We start from the raw sequence: 6,778 nt of genomic DNA on the forward strand, positions 1-6,778 counted from the left end.
CCCCTTTCCCTTCCCCTTCCCCTTCCCCTCCCCCTCACCCTCCCCCTCTGCAGAGTTTACAGGTGTGCACAAGTCACAGGGATGCAGTAACACCTTAACTGACTCCCAGCCTGCCTTGGAGTCATATGGGGAGTAGCACACCTCCTCTGCTAGGAGATTATTCTCTAAGGTCTTTGAGATATCTGTGTTTTGTGTTCTAAAACTAGCTCTCATGTTATTCTTTACCTCATTAAAAATGTTTGCTTTAGAAACCCAGCAAAACCCCCAACAGAATCCAAATATAAATCAATGCAAATGCAATCACTGTAACTGACCCTCCTCTGTGCCTGAGGGTCTGAAAAAATCCATTGATTCTCTGCTGTAATTTATTTGGGAAGTAAGAACACCCAGTTTCACTTCCAAGTACTAGCCCTGAATCAAAATGTTCCACACTGCCGGCTCCCTGGAGGAAGCAGCGTTCCCGGTGCAGCTGCAGAGGATTGTAAGCTCAGCCGAACAATGTCTATTTGCGACTGGGGGATCTAGAACGTTTCGCCGATGCACTGTGCCAGCAGCCGCTGCCAGGCACAGCACCATCCTGCGCAGGATGTCTGACTCGGCAGCGGCGGTGACAGGGACCCGCGCAGTGATTTTTGACATCGGCTCTGGACAGTGTAAGGCTGGTCTGTCAGGGGAACATGCACCCCGTTCAGTTATTTCTACTGTTGTGGGATACCCCAAATTCAAACCTGTCATGTCTGGGGTGTGTCACAAGGACTGCTATATTGGGGAAGAAGCCCAGTCCAAAAGGGACATTTTGTCTTTTACTTACTCGATGGAAAATGGGGTAGTTGCATCCTGGGATGACATGGAGAAGATCTGGAGATATCTATACGAACATGAACTCAAAATGAAACCGAATGAGAGGCCAGCACTGCTGACTGACACCCCTCTCAATCCTTTGTCTCATCGAGAAAAAATGGCTGTGATGATGTTGGAAAGCTTCCAGGTGCCTGCCCTTTTCGTGACTCTGCAGGCGCTAACAGCCCTGTATGCCTGTGCCCGCACAACTGGACTAGTGCTGGACAGGGGCAATGGTGTCACCGTCACGGTCCCTGTCTACAATGGCCACTACCTGCGACACAGCATTTCCAGGCTGGATTTTGCTGGCAGAGGTGTAACCAAATACCTTGCTGGGCTCCTCTTGGAGACTGGGCACTCCTTCGTAAGCACAGCAGAGAGAGAAATTGTCAGGGCTATGAAGGAGAAGCTGTGCTACATTGCTTTAGATCCTAGCCAAAATATTCGGGAAAAGCCTGAAAAACTCATGTGCGAGTACATTCTCCCTGACGGAAGGCAGGAGACCAGCTATTCCGATCTCCTGAAGCGCTTTTTGCACCCACAGAGGCAGAAATCCCAGGGCCAGGGGTTGGGGGGATGGTCCTCCAGAGCATCACCAAGTGTCGCGAGGATATCCAGTCCAACATCCTAAGGAACTTGCTTAGAGATAGACTCTTTTCCAAGGTTTCAAGGAAAGGCTTCTGAAGGAGCTCCAGACAGGAGTTCCGAACACAACTCATGTCAAGATCATCTCACCACAAGATCGGATGTACTCAGTGTGGATTGGTGCTTCCATCCTTGCCAACTTTAGGCGTTTAGGAATATGTGGGTTACCAGGGAAGACTATAGCGAGGTTGGACCAACAGTACTCCAGAGAAAATGCTTTTGAAAATTTCAGTAGGACCATCCAGGAATTTTTTTTAAGTGCCAATCTGAACAGCTGGAGAGCAGTTAATAAATCAGTACAAAAATAATTGATTAGTAAGTGATTTTATAGCTTACTAAAGAAAGGTCCCTTGTGCATTGGGTTGAAGAAGGAGTCCTTGTTCAGAGCATTTTTGTTTTCCAAGATGTTGGTTTTAATTCTAGAAATGTGTTGATCCCTGCTAGAACTGCAAACAGTTTGTCAGACTTCTAAACACTTGACAACAAACCACCTCCATCCCATGCCCGTGGGGGCTGGCTCCTTACTATTCACCGTAAACTTCCAAAGAGCGGAAAGAGACCTCTGATGGAGAAATAGAGGGCTCAGGGGTACTGCTGACCCTTCACCACAGCACTGGAGATCTTCTGTAGCAGCCCTAGAGCAGCTCAGAGGGGACTGAACTTCTAAATTTGTTTTTGCTCACAAATGAAAGTAAGTTATATATGTGAGGAGGTTTTGGTAATAGTGCCACCCATCTAGGTATTTTCCACACTCTAACATATAGAACAATGTTCAACAGCAAGCATAGTACAACAGAAATTAGTGAAATTACAATGGGATGTAACATCCGATTCAAAGTTCCTGTTGCTGTTGGCAACCATCCAAATAAGGCATCCCACCAGTGATGTTCTCCATCTTTCTTCACTCTTTCTAGGACGCAGTGTATCTTCTCTGTGTCACGATAGTTTGTCCATTGTTTCAAATTCGTTTTAACAATTGACTCAGGTCATAATGTTGTAACAGTTTTCTCACCAATGTAAGATTCATTCCAATGGGGGTAGGTAGTAAATCTTGGTAAGATGTATGGTTCGATTGTAACAGCTGATGGGTTGTAACAGGAGCTGAATAATTAAAGTCACATCCCATAATTTTGGTAAAATTACAAATACAAATATTTGAGTGATTATATGTCTCTACAGTGGTGTTGTCTGTAAGCGTAGAGTCACAAAGAGTTCTCATGCAAACACATCCATTTCCAGCATATACAAGTACAGTTCCAGGGTTTCATCAGCATGTATTTCAAAATGACAAATATTTTGTTCAGTGTCAAGACAAATGTCTTGGGCCTTACTGGTATTGCTTTCACAAATAAAACCCTGTTGTTCCCATACGATACATGCATCAACATCAATAGTTTGCCATCAACACTCTCAGTATGATTTAGTAGTGCATGGTCCCAAGGATCTTGTGTCTGAACTAGAAGGATTATACTTGTCCCAGTTAAGAGGAAAAACAAAATTGGGTTGGGGGCATGCTGCCGTTGTTGTTGTTGCCATCGATACAGATTCATTTTCTCCTGTTAAAAAAAAAAAGCAGATGTTTCAGTGGGAAAGGCCAAATGGGTTACCCCCTTTTTAGAAAGAAGGAAAAATCCATCTAGTACTGACTCTATGTTTTGCACCACTGCTATCAGTAGCTTCCCAAGCAAGTGGGCCACAGGGTTTAGTTAGTCATAAGCACAGTCCCAATTTGTGGTAAATTTACCATAACAGGTTATCCTGGCTGTAACGTTATCGGACATTTTCTTTCATCAGAAGGGGGAGTATTAGGTTCAGCTTCTACAAAGAATGCTTGGCTCACAGGGCTTCCAGTAGGTCCATACCGATTATTTAATTGATGAAGTACTTTGGAAAATCAGGTATGCCACTGGGTCTCGTGTGGCTTAAGGCTCCCTTTTAATAAGCCATTAGCTCTACCATCCCACTCGATTGAGGATACTAGGGGGTATGGAATACCCATTCTATTTCTTCCTGTTTTGCCCATTCTTGCACCTCCTTGCATGTGAAATGTGAGCCATTATCACTTTGGATAGTATCTGGATACGTAGACTAGAGAACCAAGAAGATAGTCCTCGTACTGTATTTTGTCCATCGGCTTTTCAGCACTTAGTTGCCATAAGCAAGCCGAAGACTACTTCTGCTCCTGTGAGGATTTATCGATATTCCACAGAGGATTTGCGTGGCCCAATATAATCAATTTGCCATGTAGACCACAAAGTTTTTCCTTGATTGATATGTAGGGGTGGTGCCTTAGCAGGATGATTTGTTTGTAATTTTAATCTACACTGAGGACATTCTGTGAGAATAACTTCACAAGTTTTTCTGTGAAGAGTAAGGCCAACCCTTACTCTGTGCAGCAAAATAAAGTGCTGCTTTGCCTGTGTGACCTAATCTTTGATGTAGCCATTCTCCCAATCGATACCACTCAGAATTTAAGGAGTTTCCTATTTTTATCTTCCTAATCTTTGTCAATTCATCTATTCTTTGGTTCCAGTTTGTGGCTGGCTTATTATCTTCGGCGTGAGCTTTCACCCATCCCATCTTGAATGGGGTTTTCCTGGCTATATTTAATAATAGTTGACAATCTTGAGTTTGCCAAACTGGAGATCTGTTTACTTCCCAGTTCAGGGTTTCCCATTATCAAAGCCATTGTGTGGCACCTGCCCATACAGCATGGGAGTCAACATAGATAACTTTTGCTCCGTTTTGTGCTGCTAAAACAACTGCCCTTAATTCTCCTGCCTGTGCACTACCTTCACCTTCTTCTAGAATTTGTTTGCTAGTGTTGATGTTTAATGCAGCAGCCTTGTGTTGCCATTTGCCATCTATTCTTTTTGCTGACGCATCAGTAAACCAAATGTCTTCTGTTGGCATTCCCTCGGTGAGGGGAGGTGCATTTATAGGCATTCGTAATTTGTCCTTCAGTTAATTTTATTTCCCCTTCAATTCTTGTCAAATAGGCATACCATCTTCTAATTGTAGGCTTTTGTGGAACTCCTTCTGGGGGAGCAGTCGCCCAGGATTGTCTCTAGTAAATTAAATGGACCTCTGGTTTGTACAGGTTGTTCCTGATGTATTTTCTCAGCTTGCTTCATTGCTCGGACTAAAAACAAAAGTGCCTTTTCCCACTTGGAATATCTCTGTTCTGTCTCTTTAAATGCAATCAAGCGAAAGGTCTTTTTGGTCCATCAGGGCCAGTTTGGAACAGGTTACAATAATCACCGTGTTCAGCAAAACCCCATTCTGCTATAATAGGGTCGTGGGGGTGTACTGGTCCCAATGATTAATATGTTTTTAATTCCTGTATTAGAGTTTTGACTGCCTCTTCATGTTCTGAATTCCACTCCCACGATATTCCCTTTTGTAAAAGTGAGTATAGTGGGCGAGCAACGATAGAAAATCCAGGTACATGTTTTCTCCAATATCCTAAAGTACCCATAAGCTGTTATAATTCTTTCCTAGATTGGAACATCTGCTATTGTTCTATTTTACTTAGGGTATGCAGTGGAATTGTTGCACCACCTGCGATCCACCAAGTACCTACAAATTTTACTTTTTTACTTGCTCCCTGACATTTCTCAGGTGCGATTTTAACTTCTGCTTTATGTAGTGTTTGCCACACTGCTGTCGCTGCTTCCCCTACCTCTTCAGAGGAATCTCCTATGATTAGAATATCTATATATTGGTACAGTTTCACATTCTGAGGAAGTGAGACTGTAAAAGTTCAGCAAGTACAGCATGAGCAATTGTGGGTGAGTGCTTATACCCCTGTGGGAGTCTGTTAAAGGTGTATTGTATACCTTCCCAAGCAAAAGCAAATTTCTCTTTATGCTTTTCCTGCAAGGGGACCATAAAGAACATATGCTTTACATCTAGTGCTGCCATCCATGTGTGTGTGGCTGCTTGTAGTGTGGCTGTTAAAGTTGCAATATTGGGTACTGCAGCCGTTAGTGGAGCTGTGTTGGCATTTCAGCACCGATAGTCAATTGTTAGATGCCACCTCCCATCTGGTTTTCTGACTGGCCAAACCGGTGAGTTATAGGGGGAGTGGTTTCTGGAGATGATGTGCCACTTTTCCAAATCTGCTATTACGCCGCACCAGAAATCGGATGCTACGGGACATTGGTGATTTTTGAATCAGGAAGTGCATGGGCTGCACGGAGGAGACGCACTACAGCTTCCCGATTTTTATCAGGGTTAGGATCGACATTTGAACAAAAGGACCACACACTGCCATCTGGCAGACGCCAGGTTCGGCCGTTCAAAACATCGAAACCTAAACTACTCTCATTGTGATCTTTAATTGCAAAGTGAGCAGATAACATGCGCTTCTCGCCCAGGAGCCATAAATTAACTTCTGCAGTTTGGCATGTAACACATGTCCTGTTCACTTCAGTGATTTTAACTCTTTGCCGTCCAGGTCGTACACCCAGCTTCTCGGCATCTTGTTGTGTTAGTAACGAAATTTGTGCTCCCATATCTATTAGAAATTTTACCAATTGTTGTTGAGGACCAACTGGAATTAAAATATATTTTGCTTTAATGATGGGCCTAGCCCCTTATTCAGAGGAATCTGAGGGGAACAAGGGGTCATCATTTCCCTCATTATAGTCATCAGGATCCCCCCAAATATCACCATCCCATTCCTCAGGGGATACAATTAATTTCCTAATCCTGACAATGTCAGGGGGATTGGGAGCCCGCATAAGCATCATCTCGATCTTTTTTTCCAACTTTCGTGTTTTCTCCTTCTCCTCCTCTGTTTTTGCAGCTGCTTGATTTTCAATTCAGCTGCCTTTCTGCCTTCTATTTCTTCTTTCAGGTCCTGCTCCCTTCTATTGTTATTCTTTCTATACTGATAAGCAGCTTCTACACAGGTGCCTAACATTTTGCAAATAATTCCTTTTCCATCTTTTATACAGCCCCTGGCTGCGTTTAGTTGTTTTTCCACAGCTTCCCAATCATGCCAATTATCACGAGCCCATTCTTCTGAGAATTTGGGACTTGGACTTACTCCATGTTTTTGTAAGTAATCAGTGATACTACTTGCCATCCTACCAACTACACCAACTACACCAATTTGTCGCAAACGAGTGGTTCAGAGGCCACTTAAAGAATCACCGTCAAAGGTATTAGCAGAAAGTTATTTTAATAGAAATTCATAAAAGCGCGACTTGACAGAGTTGGATGGCAAGGTTCACTCTATCACTTACTACATGGGTGAAGTGTACAAAGGAAAAGAGCATGGGAAGCT

The 6,778-nt window shown here is 43.4% G+C and overlaps 1 pseudogene; it reads left to right on the forward strand.

Annotated features, from left to right (window-relative positions):
* The first annotated feature begins 622 nt into the window (after positions 1 to 622).
* LOC104071823 lies at positions 623 to 1,672 on the forward strand (annotated as a pseudogene).
* Positions 1,673 to 6,778: the final 5,106 nt, after the last annotated feature.

Source organism: Fulmarus glacialis, unplaced genomic scaffold, assembly GCF_000690835.1.
Source record: "Fulmarus glacialis isolate BGI_N327 unplaced genomic scaffold, ASM69083v1 scaffold2380, whole genome shotgun sequence".
In the NCBI taxonomy this organism is placed as follows: Eukaryota; Metazoa; Chordata; class Aves; order Procellariiformes; family Procellariidae; genus Fulmarus; species Fulmarus glacialis.